Source organism: Phaenicophaeus curvirostris, chromosome Z (genome assembly GCF_032191515.1).
Source record: "Phaenicophaeus curvirostris isolate KB17595 chromosome Z, BPBGC_Pcur_1.0, whole genome shotgun sequence".
NCBI classification, from domain to species: Eukaryota; Metazoa; Chordata; class Aves; order Cuculiformes; family Cuculidae; genus Phaenicophaeus; species Phaenicophaeus curvirostris.
Window position 1 is genome coordinate 48,596,440 of NC_091431.1, and position 18,789 is coordinate 48,615,228.

An 18,789-nucleotide genomic window follows, 5' to 3' on the forward strand; every position below is an offset into this window, starting at 1 on the left:
ACTCTCCAAGACACTTATAATCTCTTCTGAGATTAATTTGTAATCTCAAACTAACTTTAAGGAAGGAATAGGAAACCTCCTGCACTGTTCCTTTTACATTGTAATCTCCACAGTGCATACTGAACTGCTGCATTCATAGAATCATAGAATCATAGAATCATAGAATAACCAGGTTGGAAGAGACCCACCGGATCATCGAGTCCAACCATTCCTATCAAACACTAAACCATGCCCCTTAGCACCTCGTCCACCCGCGCCTTAAACACCTCCAGGGAAGGTGACTCAACCACCTCCCTGGGCAGCCTGTCCCAGTGCCCAATGACCCTTTCTGTGAAAAACCTTTTCCTAATGTCCAGCCTAAACCTCCCCTGGTGGAGCTTGAGGCCATTCCCTCCTGTCCTGTCCCCTGTCACTTGGGAGAAGAGGCCAGCACCCTCCTTTCTACAACGTCCTTTCAGGTTGCTCTTCTCTGGACTCGCTCCAGAGCCTCAACATCCTTCTTGTGGTGAGGGGCCCAGAACTGAACACAGGATTCAAGGAGCGGTCTCACCAGTGCCGAGTACAGAGGGAGAATAACCTCTCTGGACCTGCTGGTCACACCGTTTCTGATCCAAGCCAAGATGCCATTGGCCTTCTTGGCCACCTGGGCACACTGCTGGCTCATGTTCAGTCGCTGTCAACCAACACCCCCAGGTCCCTCTCCTCCAGGCAGCTTTCTAGACAGACTTCTCCCAGTCTGTAGCACTGCACAGGGTTGTTGTGCCCCAAGTGCAGGACCCGGCACTTGGCCTTGTTAAACCTCATGCCATTGGACTCAGCCCAGCGGTCCAGCCTGTTCAGATTCATTGCATGCTATAGTTTACAATGGTTTACACACTTCATTAGTTTATGAATGAGACCTGGTTTTGTTTGTCTTAAAAAAACCTGAACAAAAGACAGAAACACTGCTCATAACTCCCTGTTAAAAGTTTAAAGGGAAAACATACTGCTTCCTGTATCACACATTTTCAGCTATTTCAGTATTTTTAATACTCTCTTGAATATGGATACATTCCTAGCTTGCAGTGTAATATAATTAATGAATTGAGTATATAAAATGAAAGAAATAAGAATTGCACAATGTTGAAAAAGAACATAAGCATACAAAAAAATCTCTTTTGTCTGTAGGTTCTCTGTGCTCTGATTCTTTTACTGTTATCTTCTTTCTTCCAGCTTTTTATATTGATTGATTTTCAAAAGCATTAGTGTTCAAATCTATGTGGGAACACCTATACTCAATTTTCCAAATATTCTTAAACATCTGAAATTCAAAGATACTTACTGCCAGTATATTTTAGACCTAAATATTGCTACCCATTGGTAGCAGTAGCAAAATACGATCTTTAGCATCAGCTTACGGATTTTCTCTTGGAGTGTATACCTACTAGTTTTTGACAGGTTGTAGCAAACTCCATAATCAGAACTTGATTTTTCTATCAGTGCTACTTTATTTCGACCATTGCTAGTTATGTTTCAGAATATTTTCAACTGAATCTTTCACAGAGGAGGCTGATGGGGAACAATCCAGGAAAATGTCATGTTGACTTAATGCTGCAGGCAAGACTTTTGCATTGTTCAGCATTTTAGCAGATGGTAAATACACAGAGAAGCTGAAACTGTTAATTTGCTTGAGGAGTTCAGCACTGCATGATAGTGTGCTTTATGATATTCACTATGGTATAATAAATAAAATTTATCTTGAAATTTGAACTAAGATTGCACCTTAACTGACTGCCAAGTTATTTTCCTGATCCTTTTAAGAAGATTTCCCCTGGATGTTTTGTTGAATCTTGTGTATGTGTATTTTGTAATGAGCTATTAAATTTTAATCTTTGTGACATTGAGCTTTACAGTCAATCTTATTCACGGAGAGCTCTCCTGTACTATGTTTCCCTCTTAGACAAATGGGAGCAAATGTTTTGTGTTAGTACTTTAATGGATTTTACCTCTTTTGTAATGAAGATACCCTATAGAGAAGATGAATTCTTCAACATCATGAGGTACCTCTGCTGCTCTGAAACTGATTGTAATTGACAAATTAATTCTTCATGTATTTTCAGTTAAGGTGCTTTCACTGCAGGCAAGCTGCAGGATGCTTTCATGGGGGTGCCCACCAGTCATTAACCATCCATTCCGTGAGTGTGCACATTTTCTGGAAATGTGTTCCAACAACCCTTGATGATGAGCCATGATTGACATACAGAGGTATGTATGATAGATCCATATTTATACATATGCATACATACAGACATTGACATGCTATAGGCATACATTAATAACTGCTGATCTCTGAGCAGGGGTATAATCTCACTTTTCCCCTTTTTCTTGTCAAGATAAGGCAACACCAAAGAACATCAGTGTCTGACAGGTATCAGACTAGATTGAACAAAGCATTTACATGTCTAAGCATGAGGTGTTGCCATCAATAATCCCAGGTCAGCGAGGCTAGACAGCCCTGTGCAGTTCATAAAGGACTTGAGCACCTCAGACTGGAAGCTAGGGTGACCCTGAAGGGTGTCTGTGTACTCTTAGAAGAGGCAATGGGAAGCCATACATCTCTTAGCAAGTAGGTTCCTAGATGTGAAGCCGCCCCAAAGTTGTGCTGGTCTCTGAATATCACTCACAGGTTGCTTCCCAGCTGCTTAACCTGGGACTGCTGGGTATTACTGCACACAGCTCACGCTTCCCCGAACTGCTAAGTAACGTCCAAGATGCAAAATACAGCAAAAATTTAGCTGCAAAAGCAGATGGTGAGCACAACAAAGAGATTGCTTTTTGTAAAAGAGTTGCTTCACTGGAGAAGGTATAAAGTGGAGTAAATTCCCATTATCAGGAGCTGTCTCTTAGCAGATATGGAGGTGCCAGTTTGTCAGGGACTAGGAGATCACAGAAAACTGTTAGTTAAAACACTGGTTTCACAAAATTCAGGTGTTTAAAGGAGATGGCCCAGCTGTGACACAGGAAAGCAGTGAAAAGGTAGGGTAAAGCCGTGTGTTAGGTAGGATAAAGCCATGTGTTGGGTATGGCAGTTTGTGCAGGGAAGAGGAGAGTGGAGTCTGGAGTCGTATGAGTCATGTAGGGCACAGTGGGACCCCTCAGAGCTATGGCAGAGTCGGTGTTGCTCAGTCCTGACTCACCAGCAACAACTGCTCTTCTAGAATGGTAACTACAGAAGTGTAAGCATGTGACAGAAACACATTAAAAAACCTGCTTAAATAGGCATGTAATTGACGTTGTACTTTACATCCTGCCTAATATGAAGTCCACCAGTCATAATGCAGCTTAGTTTTCAGGGTGCTATTATTTTTCTTATATTCTGTCATTTAAGATTTTCAGTAATGTTGTTCTTGGCCTTTTTTCAACTCTCCTAACATTTTGCAGCTATGCTGTTTTATTGCCAGTGAGTATCTTGGGCTGCATCAGACGGGATGAGCATATTTCCTATTTCTCTTACAAAACAGGAAGAAAGTTGCTTCTAATGAGGATCAGGTGGGAAAAGGGAGTAGCTGACATTGTACAAAGGTGGCTGAGTGGAACTGGCTGCTGATCAAGGTCGAAAGGTATCAGTCCAGACGCACAAAATCCACTTATAGGAAGTGTGACTGAAGATGGACTCAATAGATGTTCCATTAGATGATTTGATGACTGCAATTTTTTGCAATTTGCATTTCATTTAAAACAGTCTTTGTTTATTCTGTACCCTGTTGAAACATGTTTTCTCACAAACCAGTTGCTAGAACAATGCTACTCAAAGAGAAATTTGTGAAATCATACGTATTTTCATGAAAGCTGTGAAACACAATCATATTGAAAAAAAATATTAATAGTGGAAAACATTGAATTCAGAAAATTTTCATGGAAATATGTGGGAGGTAGCAGTATCAGCTGCATATTACATGATAGAACATGATACAAGATAGTATTTTATTATGGTTCATTTGTGCTGCTGTTACTAAAAAGTGATCTTTTTACAAGAAATTTCAAGATTTTCCATTTTGCTGTACTCTGAAATGTATTACTTTTAATTAAAAGAAAACCCAGTATTTAAACCAGTTTTGGTTTCCTGTTCTCTCACCTTTCAGCACCCTTAGCTGACATGGTTAATGAGCAATAAATGACTCAAACTTCATTGTTGTCAATAATTCAGTGCAGATATACAAAAGGGCCTCTCTTTAGCAGTTCTAGTATTCATTAAAAATTTGCACTTGAGGGCATGGAAAATGACTTTAAGCTATACAGATGTAGTCTCTTCTCTGTATCATACCTAAATAAATTACAAGGGTTTTAAGAGTTTAAGAGCGAATGAGACTAGATGCAATATGAACATAAAAATTGTATTTCACAGACCAGTTCCCAACCTGTGAATCTGATGAAGCCTATACCAACCTAGGTGTGTGAACACAGTCAGATCTACTCTTTGTATTTGAACAAAGTGTGGTGTTACAGGTCTAGTTGCTGTTTGTGCATGACTGATTGAATTACATAAAGGAAACTGAGTTCTATGTATTCTACAAATACTTGAAAGGACCAGGAATGAAATAATTTGATTGAAAATTCTAAGCTACAGGATTTTTATTGAGAAATTTACCTAAAAGAGAATAGTCTATCTCAGAAGCAGACAAAACAAACAAGCAATAAATGCTAATATTTAAAGTAAGGAGAAGTTAGAGACCAAGTTTTAAAATCATCAAGAAAATCTGGGTTTTCAACAAAGAATGACTTAACAAATATTCAAATTCTCTTCTTGGTAACTCACACATTCTTTGAATATTTGTTAAGTCATTCTTTGCTTGAAACCCAGATTTTCTTGATTGACTTTTACAAAAACTTAGGTATCTAACTTTTAATACTTTAGAGTGGTGTTGTGAAATGGTTAGTAAAATTCACAAAATGGGACAGTTCCTTAATGAATATGGAATTACCTATGGCCTATCAGGCTGTTAATACTCTACTGACACTTGCATATTTTTGAATAAAAAAAATTAATAAAATTAACGTGAAGGATTCTCAGCAGATGTGATACCTTCCTTTTAAATTTTCTTCTGCCTAAGCCAGAATGCTAGTTCCCTGCGTCAAGAAAGGTATCAGCCTTCTTCTGTCTGGAAGAAGTTATAAAGGAAGGCCCTACCACTGAAAATACATGCTCTATTTGTCTCATACTTCTTTAAAAACATCACATCTTATATGATATCCAGCAGCCCAGGAAAGCTATGGACAGCATATGCATTCTTATCAAACCAGCCATTATGGTTACTTCTGTAGAATTAAGGGTTAAAAATTGTCACATGTACAGTGAAATAGAAAGCTTTTTAAAAGCAAGAAAATCACCAAAAGAAAAGGCTTTGCTGCGTGTTTACCTTGGCATAAGAATTAGAGCTGTAAGCAAAACAGTGACTCCATGACTGTGGAGTGTGAATTACAGGGAACACAGGGTGGTTGTTTCCATTTTGCTCTTTACTAACAGTTCGCTACAGAGTGTTGCCTCAAGGACAGTTGTATCTGCATGTTTTCTAAGTAGGAAACAATTTTACAGCACTGCTTAGCAAACATGAATAACTTTGACCTTGCTGAATAACGATCCTTTGTATGGAAGACAAGTCCCCTTTTGGCAGAATTCTAATAGTAAATTAGTATATAATCACTAATTAATTAGAAAGCAATGTTATCATATGTTAGCTGCTTTAATGACAGCATAAAATATCTTGGGAAAAAAATTACTCAGAAAGAAGGTATAAAAGCAGTGGGTTTAGTTCAAAGTTTATATGTCAGTTTTTCCAAAATATATTTTTTTTCCTTTCACTCCCCTAATATACGTCATTCATACAGAAGACAGTTGCCCTGACTTTAAGCTTGTTTGAGACTTAAGCATAAAATATGTTTTTGTGCAAGGAATCAAAGCAAGAACTTCCATAGATACTTCCAAAGAGGGCTCAGATAATCATGCAAATGTGACATCGCCTTCATGTACTGTGCTGCCCTCCTCTAGGAAAGGTTAGGACTACCCTCAGCACTAGTTTAATCTATCTTTAGTTTTATGGTGAGGAAGGCAGTGAAGTGTTTATGCTGATGTTTATTTGCGTTGGCAGCAGGAGCAAAGTCAGGTCTTCAGGGTTGGCTATAAGACTTAGTCAGTTTTGTCTAAAGCAGATGGAAAGTGAACTTTGAAGGAACTGGTGATAACTCATGTTCTAGCAAAGCACCAAAAACCTACAGTTATCTGCTTGGCTGTGCTGGAAGCTTTAATATTAAAACAAGAGTTCCTATTTTCTTTCAAATATGGTTAAATATTATAACGTAATTAGGTGGAACATCCTGCGAAACTTCTTATTTGACGTCATTCCAGCAAGCTAGCTAAGCTCTACAAACAAATATTGTAGGCTAGCAGGCAGTTAGAATTTAATTGTTATAGGTGTAAATTTTCAGAATTGTAAGTGCCAAAGATGTAAAAGGTGTGCTACAGTTTAGAGAGTACTCACATACCCTGTGAGTTTTACGCAAAACCAACAAAAGGTCCCAGGTAGCAAAGCCTTCAAATAGTTTTTAGCAATTATTTTCAAGAATTAATCTGGTGTTAGACATGACAAATATCTGTATTTGTTTCTGTAACTACGGTGTATGCTTTGGCACATGGTTTTGTTTGCAATGGGTCACCTATCAGAGATTTGGACAGTTCAGAAGTTGAGGAAGCCTCAACAGTCTGTTCTTGGTGCGTTCAGGTTTATAAAGAAGCAGTTTTTCAGCACTTACAGAATATTCGATTTGCTGAAGCAAATGAGGGAGGTAGAAATCAAAAGAAAATATAAAATGCAAAGAAATTGTGGTCTAAGAGCAGTTAGTGCTTTAAGCAGTGATGGAGGAAACACGTGGGAAAAAGCTAAAGCCTGTATCATGTACGCAGCCTGCATTGTGTAAAGTTTTGACACTTCTGTGCAAACGAACAGGCATACTTATGCAAAACAAAAAAAAAAGAGAAACCAGGGTAATATGGAGAGGTGGAGGTTAGAGGTGAAGATCTGCATTTTGGTAAGTGGACCTAGGAACATGAGCAGAGCATCAGTGTTCTTCAAGTATTTTCAGTTCAGAAATCAGAACTGATACTGGCAGGCAGTATCTACACAACATTGCGGCTCACTAATGCATGAAATAAGGAAACCTACATCTAGATGGCTGCTGTATGGGAAAACGGAGTGTAGGAGACTAATATCTCCCTGATGATTCAAGGAGAAAAGGCTGTTAGGACTGCAGCATCTGAAATCTACCACCAGTGAGTGCGTGCACAGATTGACAGTCCAATTGCAAAAGCTGGCTAACTTCACGCATCCATGAAGAGTCTCTGTTCTCCTTGCAGGCTGGTACAGCATACTGTACTGGCATTGTTTGTCATGATTTCAAGTTGCTCTCCCATGTATGATAGAGGAACATCTCCAGCTCCACTGAGTACATGAGTGAGCTCGGCCTCTTCTGTTGATAACTAGCCTTACACTTAGAGAAGATTATTGATCACTTCCCACCTCAAAAGAAACATATGTTAGATAGGTACCAATGGTCTGCTGGAAAGGAGTGAGCCCCTTTTGCAGTCATTGTCAGAGCTCTTCCATGAGGTGTGGAGAAACACAGTGAACACCATTTATGGTCAAGGAGGTGATGCATACTGATCTATACATACTTAAGTGACAACCTGATCTTCAACAGCACAGACATACAAATGCATTAGCAACTCCAGTTGCTATCAGTTTGGCCTTTATGGCTTCATAGTGGAGGTAGAAACAGTCCGGCACCCCAACGCTTAGTCATTGCTAAGATCTATAGCCACCATAAATTAAAACGTAGCGAAGTCCACCTGTATTCTTTGGAATATAAAGTTTATGGAGATTTTAAACTGTACAGTTGATGGGACTGTGTGTGAGTTGAGTGCAGACAGCCTGCTGGAACACCAGCAAAGCCACAGGTAAAATGAAAAGAATAAATTTATTTCACTTACCTTGTGATCTGAGGCAACTCTGAAACACAGCACTTGGGGCAGAGGGAATGCTGGTGGAATGCAGACACTGCAGAGCTCAGTCCTTGCTAGCTAGCGTGTATATCTAAACTGTTGCTTTGCCTGTTTTCATCAGGGAAAAGCAGAGCCTTTCCGTCTTTCTCTCAGCAGGGCTGGAATCTCAAGCATATTATAGGGCCCTGAGTTTCATAGGCCAATGTTATCTGAACACTGGGGTTCTGTCTGTCAAGCACACAAAGCTAAACAACAATTAGTATGATATACGTGTTTTTCTTCACCTCCACTGCAGGTCACTTGAGTGTGTTTATAATCCTCTTCACCGATCTTCTGCTATATTCCCACAGGCTGGTACTAGAAACCCTTAGCAGAACCAGAGCTGGCAGTGGTGCTGGAGGAGGAGACAGTGCTAGTAAGACCACAGGGTGTAACACAGATATTTGTTTTGGAAAAATCATTAAGCTATGTGATACTGGTCTGGTGACTGATAAAATGACACTCAAAACAAGCTAAGAAAGTCACTGTTGTTTATTGAATACAACTAGGAAGGAAACGTACAGGAAAAAAGTAGCAAGTTAACGGAAGATTGGAAAAAAGGGGGAATGAAGGAAAAGGTACTTCTTCTTTGGAAAACAGCTTGACCAAAATTAAAGTCTGGATAGTCAAAAAGCAACTCCACTTTGAACTTATGACTTAAGAGGAATTGAAGAGTACATACAAACTGTATCAAATATATCCTTAGCAAGAAGCAGCAGAAGCAGGGAACGTGTATTGTACTGGACTGACTCAAGTTCCTAGGAATCAACAGGACTACAGAAAGAACAAGAAACACTTCACAGAAAACATTCAGGATGGGGAATGAATCTGCAGTACTGCTGATGACAGTTTCTCAGTGACAGTTGCTCTGTGATGCAACCAGTATATAGGGAGATGTGACTGTAGGAAGTATCGGGAATGAGCTCCTTTTAAGTGTTAATGTCCATGCTCAAAGGCAATGATGCCATGCACAACTGATGTTATCTTATTTGAAGATACTGTGAGTCTGTAGCTCATGCACAGAAATGCTGTTAAGTAAACAAGTAAATCAACAGCCTTTGTACAGGAAGAAACTGAAAGTGCTGGACATTTTGTTCTTGGCAAAATGAAAGCTGAGAGGCAATATGGTTATTGTCTACAGACGCATCAGCAAGTGTATACCAAAGGAGAGGGGAAGATGATTAGTGATGGAAGCACAAGGAAAAAAGCATCAAAAATAACCAGGGAAAAACTTAGCCTGGAAATGAGTGGACTTATAAGATGGAAGTTCTTCATTCACTTCACAATCAGGAGGGGAAAAAATGTAGCAGCTATGTAAATGGCTTAACATAGAAGGATTAATTCCAGTGAATGCAAAGGTGGACTAATAGACTAAATACGTCCTCTTAAGAGGGAGATACAAAACCTGTAAGTATCATGAATTTCATTTTTTGATATTAATAGATGAACAGATGAACCACAGTCTACTGTCTTGTGAACTCATATAATATACTTGAACTAAAACAAAAGTGTTGTCTTTCAGAGAAATTAGATTTGACTTTGAGAGAATTAGATTTGTTAAATCTAATTTATTCTACATTCACTATCTTAATGTATAAAGTTGTAGATTTTAAACCGAACGAACACTGGAATTACCTCAAGTATAAGCATGTAAAGAAGGAAGTGTTTGGGGAACAGCCTTTCAGGGACTGCTCTTATGACCCTTCTGGGAAATCAGCACTCTTGCACACCTCTCTGGAATGCCTTTAAATTCATGAATGCAACACCGGGAGCAAATAGGACTACTGTGGAAGGATAGGTGCTCTTGAGCAAAGAGAGGCTAGGTAGCCAAGGAGAGATACTCTTTCTGAGAGTGAAGAGCAGGGATGCATGGAGGTCTGCCTTGGGTGGGTCAGCAGGCATTGAAGATCATATAGGTCAAGAAGGCAGACCAATCAGATGATGTTGTAGTGGATGTCTGCTATAGGCCGCCTGATCAGGAAAAAGGGGTAGATGAATTCTTCTTCAAACAGATGCAAGAAGCCTAACATTCACAGACCCTAATCCTTCTGGGGGACTTCAACCATGTGGATGTCTACCAGAGGTGCTAAAGAACAGGGCACTAGCAATGTCTGAGAGGCCTGGAATAAGTCAAGAAAAAGGCCATGAATACCATCAAGGAACTGTAACATCTATCTTCTGAGGAGAAGCTGAGAAAGCTGGAAGTATTCATCTTGGAGAAGAGAAGGCTCAGGGGGACCTTATTGACATGTACAAATACCTGATGGCAGAGAAGGAAGAAGACAGAGCCCGGCTTTTCTCAGTGCTGTCCAATGACAAGAGTCAATGGACACAGGCTGAAACATGAAATTCCATTTGAATGCAGGAAAATATTGCAATTTCATAAGGATGATCAAACACTGCCACAAGTAGCCCAGAGACATTGTGAAGCTTCCATCTGTGGAAGTAATTGAAACCTGCCAGACACAGCTCTGGATAACCTGCTTTAGTTGATGCTGCTCTGAGCCAGGGAATTGGATAAGATATCTGAGAAGGCCCATCCAACTTGAGTTATTCTGCGAGTCTGTGACATGACTCTTAACTCCTGCAGGTATAATAGTTAAGTCCAGCCTCCAAAAAAAGAAAGAACCTGACCTAGTAATTCTTGGAGAGTAGATACTCTTCAGCAGTTATGTAGCCTAATGGAAAAAGGTGAGGTTATAGTATGTCTCTCAAGCTGATTGTCTAGTCTGCGACTAGGCATCTCCAGTTCAGGAGATGGTTCTTCCAAACTCAGCACAGTTCACTTGCTAAAACAGTGGAGTTTTGAATAAGTTTTTTTTATACAGAGACCACATGCGCTACTTTCTACATTACTCTTTGTCAAAGTGAAGAGTGGGTTGTGCTATGAATACGAAATGATTACCAGTGTGTGAGAAACTTTTTAGTATTTACCTGATGGGGGTTGTATCTGGATCTTCAAAGTCCTATCACAAGGGTTATTTGCTCACATGGTTTTTAACAAGAAGGAAAATAAACTAACCTCTGTTTGTTGTAGAAATGTCTGAGAATGTTACTTATCCTTCATTAAAAATAGCCTTGAACTTGGATCGATTTGAAGTGATGTACAATTCGCACTGAGATGAGTCTCTTCAGCTGTTTAGTTGCTTCTCTTTGTGAGGCAATTCCTCAAATAAATATATTCAAAGAAAGAAACGTGAGTGAAATTCCAGAAGCCACAAAAGTGAGCAGGTTTACTAAATCAGTGGGGAGAGAATAGAAAGGAACTCAGAGAACTGCCATTTTGCCATGAGTACAGTATCACATGCTGCCAATAGTACCCTCTTTTCAAATTTTTATGATTATCATAACAACTAATCTCTGTAAGTTCATTATTAACTGAGTAAGACAAACCATGCTATGAGCATGTTGCCTCAGTTTTGTCAGCATTTCTAGTGAGGATAAAAGTGCAGAGATGGCAAGATAAACACACCAGATGTCTTGAGCTAACCTGCAGGAATTTGCAGCTGCAGTACACACCAGTGTGTGTCCAGATGCTTTCTTACATCTCCAACTCAAATCATTCTGCAGGCAGCTTGGATACGCCAGCTCCTATGGACAGGAGGAGGCTGTGGCTTGCAAGCCATCTGGAGTGTGTTTATAGAAGTCCGTTAAAGTCTTCTCTGAAAAAGTATTCCTTGTTATGTGTTGTGATTCTTTTACTATGCATTTTGTGGGATAGGTGCAAGGGTTACTACCTTTGGAAGGGGGTGCCTTTCTCCTTATCGACTTTCTTGATTCAGGTCTATTATCCCTGAATTTTGTCTCTTACCTCCCTCCTCCTCCTTCCCACTCATGTATTTCTTCCTTTGTTCTCTTACCTGTCAATTTTCTGTGAGTTCCATCTGCTCTCTTCACACAACAATAACCCCTTATGGAGAAAGCTGTGTTCCTTCCTCCTTGGTTCCAAAGGTTCAAAAGGCTTGGGGGCAGCTGCCACAACAGACCTGCTTGATTTTCATCATAAAACCACCCAAATGCACCTGAAAGGTCTGGTTTTGAGCACAGACTGGAACTGGGGATTGCCCAGTGTTTTGTGACTCTGATAAGACTATTACTTCCCAATGCCTCAGCTCTACAGTGACAAAAGGAAGGTAGTTGCGCTTCTATACTCCCCCGAGTTGGCTGTGTATCACAAGTGATAGGGACAGGGCCATTCCAGTGCAGACACACTCAGCATGGGCCCTCCTATCAAATCATTCTTCATTTTCCCACCTCAGTTTTTATTAACCACATCCGGTCCTTCACATATTGTCATAAAATCATAGAATCATAGAATAACCAGGTTGGAAGAGACCCACCGGATCATCGAGTCCAACCATTCCTATGAAACACTAAACCATGCCCCTTAGCACCTTGTCCACCTGTGCCTTAAACACCTCCAGGGAAGGTGACTCAACCACCTCCCTGGGCAGCCTGTTCCAGTGCCCAATGACCCCAGCTCTCTCAGCCATTCCTGATAAGGCCTGTTCTCCAGCCCCTTCACCAGCTTCGTTGCTCTTCTCTGTACTCGCTCAGTGAAACATACTTTTTCAAAGAACATCTGTTGCTTGTCAGTTCCTTTTCCTGGGGGATGGTCAGGGAAGAGAAATAATGAGATTTTATATTGTTACTTTCTTGTAATGCAACTTTAATGATTCCTACTGCCCCCTCATGCCCCAACTATACAATTACAAAGACAGGCTTTGAACTGTACAGCTCATGATCTCACTGTAGGAGCTATTTCCTTACATGTAATTCAAAACAGCTTGAACTGCTGGTGACTGCTTTAATGTTAAGACTTTGTTGTACTCAGTTTGAATATGTATCTGATGGAATTAAGTAATGTTGCAATGGTAAAACAAATCACCATATCTAGTGCAGTTTAATTACACAGCTGTACGCTGGGTATAGCCCTGTAACTTCTCCCCCCCTCCCCTCCCACTCTCCACTCCCCCCATTTTCTTATTTTAGTTATGGTTTTGTTCTTAACAAGTTGGAAATATAACTAAATTCTCTGGGTCAAGGAAAAAAAAAGACAACCGTTCTAGTGTGCCTTGAGCCATGAGCTTTGGAAAAACATGGTCAGTGAGTGCAATAAATAGAGAATTAAATTGTTTCATAATGTTTATAGAAGTGTTGATCTCATTTTCCTAGTTGCCATCTCTTAGACAGCAACCGAAAACATGATAATATTGCTTAAAAAGCAAAAAATTACTGACAATTTTTCAGTCCCCCATGAACTTGAAACATAATTTCCCTACTAACCTGAAATACTCCTTTCTCAACTCTTATTTCACAGAATCACAGAATCACAGAATAACCAGGTTGGAAGAGACCCACCGGATCACCGAGTCCAACCGTTCCTACCAAACACTAAACCATATCCCTCAGCACCTCGTCCACCCGTGCCTTAAACACCTCCAGGGAAGGTGACTCAACCACCTCCCTGGGCAGCCTGTTCCAGTGCCCAATGACCCTTTCTGTAAAGAATTTTTTCCTAACGTCTAGCCTAAACCTCCCCTGTCGGAGCTTGAGGCCATTCCCTCTTGTCCTGTCCCCTGTCACTTGGGAGAAGAGGCCAGCACCCTCCTCTCTACAACCTCCTTTCAGGTAGTTGTAGAGAGCAATGAGGTCTCCCCTCAGCCTCCTCTTCTCCAGGCTAAACAACCCCAGCTCTCTCAGCCGCTCCTCATAAGGCCTGTTCTCCAGCCCTTTCACCAGCTTTGTTGCTCTTCTCTGGACTCTCTCCAGAGCCTCAACATCCTTCTTGTGGTGAGGGGCCCAGAACTGAACACAGGATTCGAGGAGCGGTCTCACCAGTGCTGAGTACAGAGGGAGGATAACCTCCCTGGACCTGCTGGTCACGCCGTTTCTGATACAAGCCAAGATGCCATTGGCCTTCTTGGCCACCTGGGCACACTGCTGGCTCATATTCAGTCGGCTGTCAACCAACACCCCCATACAGAGCTGGCATCTTCTCACACCATAAAGTTTCTCACCTGATAACTCTGATAACTGTGAATAGTGTGAGGCACTGCACAAACATCAGGTGAAAAATATACCCTTGAGTAAAAGAGATGGCAGACTAAATACAGGATAAAAGAGCTTAGCCACATGTAGTGCATAACTGAGAGTAACATGGCCACAGTCATATTCAAAACCTATAGTCCTAAAGTACTGGTTGTCTAAATTGGAGTTCTCTTCAACCCTCCTACTGTTTGGGATTGCAGAAAAACATGTGGCATGCACAGAAAGTGAAGTTCATACTGTTGCATTCTACTGCCTGAAAGGGGGGATTTTTACCTGAGGTTGAGTCCACGATACTAGGTAATTGGTAACAATACAATGCAATTGTTTTACCAAAAATATGTCCATGTTCATTAGCTGCAAAGGAAAATGCGTAGTTGAGTCACAAAGAGCAAGCAGGGAGGAAGGAAGGAAGATGAAACTCCCCTTCTTAGGGAGGTTGGCCCTAAGAATGATTCATAGAGCAAGAAATTAAGAAGAACAGAAAAACAGGACAAAGAGACAAAGTCTGTTCTATTTAAATAAAATGGAAAAGAACAAAACTAGGATACGAAAGGTCTGAATTTTGCTTTCTCTGTAGTTCACAATAATTAGGCAAATGATGTCAGGGATGTGTATGTTTTATGTAGTTGTTTCAGAAATCTTAGTAGATGAATTCTAAAAAAAGGTGTCCATGTCCAAGCTTTAGGGCTACATGATAGATATTTATATCTTCCTCTGACATACCACTCCCCACCCTGTGGATGACTTCCAGTATATTTTAGCTGGTCAAGATCCTACTTGAGCTCTTCTGGCCAAGTTCCTTAAAATGAAATGAGACAGTTACTATCAATAGATTAAAAGTGTATAATTCATAGTATCAGGGTTGCTTAGGATGTGCATGAGGATGCTGGGTTTTGAATCTCTGAAATGCAAGGAAAGACTCTTGTTAACTAAACAGGCTTTGTCTCAGGCCATTTACAATAGCCTATTCAAAAATTTACCTATATTATAACTTTGAGGTCCATATAGGATCTAGTCTCCACTTACATCCTTGTGAAAGAAGTGACAACAAATTAATTTTCTGGCCTTGTAAGCCTACAGATCCTTGGGACTGGAGCTGACAAATGCTGGAGTTGAATCTCATTGGCTCATATCCCACACTCTTCTTACAGACTGAATCTGAAATGGGATTTTTGGAGGAGTCTGTGAGTTGGGTTATGCAACTTTAATTTTCTGGTTGGCTGCGTACCCAATGATGAAATATTTCTTCCAGATAAGAAAAAGACCCTAAAGTATTCCTGAAAACGATCTCATGAACCACAAGAATCAGACAATGGATCCATAAATTGAAAACTCTGTCTCAAGGTTAAGAGGTTAAGTGTCAGATGGAGAGGTCAGATGGTGGTGGAGGAGCTCCATTTGCCCACTGACTGTGGGGTATGCACTGGGTGGGCACTAAAGTGCTCACCATACTATCCAGGAGCCACGTCAGCACCCAGGGAAATTTGTTTCTCAGACAGCTGCCAGGCTCTGTTGCTATTGAGTAAGTAAATAACAACAATTATAGCTGCAATTATGCTAAGACCTCTTTCAACTTCACAATACAAATGGTGTGGCCTTGTACGTGGGCCACATGGTGATAAGCAAACACCAGTGAAACTGCTGCAACAGCCCTAATTTGAGAATAGATGCAGTGTGAGAGAGTACATGCAGCTCATTCATATGAACAGCAGCTATGTGAAGGATCAGTCCCTCATCAAAATAATGACAGGAGCATACAATGTAAGTCAGAGAAAAGATGCTACTCATCTGGTTCTCTTACAATGGTGGTGTTAGAGAGGTTGGGTTTCTGTCCAGAATTCTAGCACAGGGACTTTAAAAATAGTTTTGCAGTTTGGCGATTTGGGTTTTTCTTAATATGTTCAGCGCTCAAAAGCACATCATCTTTCTGCCTGTAATGTTCAACACATTTAGGTTTTTTTGTTAGCGTCTGTGCTCTAGGCTGGGTAGCCTGATGCTTCCTACTTCTGGCAGATGTGCAGTTACACAATCTGAGAAAAGGCCGCTACCACTCCATGCATAACCTTGCAAAAACTTGCCTGTAGCCCTCCTGCAGAGCCTCGTTCAGTTCCCAGGAACACCAGGTGCCCACATAGGCTCTTTCATCATCGCTATGTGCAGAGTGCCTGGCAGCTTTCAACACATGAGTAGCATAAGGGAAAAGATAACTTGCCACTGACTCTCACAGGAATGAGCCTGTGGAGCTGGTAGATCTTTGCTTTGATCACCCCAAAACGGGCCATCAGGGTGTCAATCTCCTCCAAAGGAGCTTTAGGGTAAAGAAGAGGGTGTGGTTTCGTTTTGTTGATGGATAGAGGCTGTTAAAATCATAGTAATTTATCAATTTATTCAATGAATACGTTGAAGGCTGCTTTGTAATGCAGACAAAACGCTATGTGGAGAGAGGGATGCTGCAGCGTTAGGTCTGAATCACATAAACTGGTATATGGGTGTGCAAACAGAGGGCAGTGTCGTATACAGAAAGGAGTCTATGATGATAAGCCTCCAACTTCCTATTGACATCTTTCTCGGAGTGTAAGATTGCTTATCACCATAATGCCATTCCTATATGATCTGCAAGCCTCCTACAAATTTATTACATAATTCTGTCAGTAGTTACTCAGGTTTTTTTGCAAGCCAGAAGTCTTCTCCTGACTAGATACATGCCATGCTGAGAACAGCTCTTCCTATCCCAGCATCATGACATCCACACCATAATATTCTCGTGGTCCCAGAGGCCTCACATATCTTTAATTCTGAGCAATGTTGAAAAAATGAGCGCATCCTGATACTCGAGGGTATCAGGAATGGTGGAGTTAAAAAAATAAGAGTCAGTGAAACGTATAATTAAGATGATGACTTCTATACACAAGTGCACCATCTTGGGGGATAAATTACACATCTATTTTTTCCCTCAGAAGCTGACAAGCAATGAAGCAGCCATCACGGCCTTTGGTGTTACCTGCTAGGAAATTGTAGCCCTGAAACATTGTGTCCATAAAGAGGTGAGTTAAGCCTGGGAGACATGCGACCTCTTCTCATTCAGATCTTTCCCTCTTTGCCCCTTCTTCTGCATCCCAGTGGACACTCTGTCCAAACTCCATGGCAAAACCAAAATTTGAGGTATGCATCCTGCTTTTCTGCATATGTCCCAGGTCATCAATAGTACAGCCTTATCTCTGTAATTTTGATCACAGGAACAAAACACTAGTGCTTGTGTATGTTACAGTTCCATTTACAGTGCAGCCTACACTTCAAAACTTTTTGTTTCTGATGTTTTCCTACACAGGCCTTGAACTTTTCACAGCAAGCCACGAGCACTCTGTAAAACCTATAAAAATTCCCCAGACAAGCACAGCAGCCTGCAGCTGGTGAATTTTACCTTTGTCACTTGCACAGTCGTGAGCAAGCAGAGCCAGCAACAGTATTTACAGCCCTGGCTGTGGTTATACAATGTATGACAAAGCTCACAGGTATTTCTTGTGCCAAAAGGCTTCCTGGCATCCTTAACCCCATGATTATGTTCATCGTGCAAAAGGAGGAAACAAGTCTGGGATATGGGACACTGTTGTTTGGCTTAAAAATTCCCCAACACTTTGTCTACTTGGTAGAAGGTTGGTGGGCTAGGCTAGTGTATGGGGTTTGATGCTGTCTGGAGCAGTGTGGGGGCTTCCCTTCCCAACCTATTTCTGGGTATACTGGTGGAGTGCCTGGTACTGCAGGAAGTCACAGAGCAACATAAATCATATAATCATTAAGTTTGGAAAAGATCGAGTCCAACCATCAGCCCAACACCACTCTGCCTAATAAATCATGTTCTGATGTGCCATGTCTGCATACTATCTGAACACCTCCAGGGATGGACACTCCACCGCTTCCCTGGGCAACCTTAACCACTCTTTTGGTAAAGAATTTTTTTCTAATATCCAATATAAACCTCCCCTGGTGCACAACATCCAAAAAAAGTGGTTACCTATGATAAAACGATGGCTGAAGCCGCATAGTGGACATGGCATAGTTAGTGGGAGGGTACACTCTGCCCAAACAGCCCGCTGGGGTGGTTGGAACTCTGTGGCTGCACTGTCCTGTCCAGAGCAGGTTCTCTGCAGACACAACCATCCTACTGCACAGCATTACTGTTTGTGGCACGTATTTTGATATTTCTCAAGACCTGAAATAAAGGAAGCCTATGCTAGCACCTGTATTGATATAGAGGTATGCAATGTACGAATCACCAGACAACCTTATGGTAACATGTGACATCAGATGAAAATGTACCATTTCACTGCTTGCATACTCAAGGAAATTGCAATGAATCCATGATGTGCTCAGTGGCTCGTCCTGCACTTCACCAAGAGATGACAGCAATGAGCTCCTTTTCTGAATAATCTCTTTTTCCAAATGATTTCAGGCAAGATTGGGTTTTTTATGGCATAGTGTGAGGGACAAGGCCATCTTACCATGAATAGCCACAAGACATTTGGGGCAAAATAGAGGTGTTCACGCTGGTGAATTTCTGGTGTGAGCACACGCCTTCATTAATAAGCTGGTAACAGTAAATTTTATTGCTCCCTTTGTTGTGTTGGTACCATGAGATATTATGGTTTCACAGCTCTGAAATGTATTTC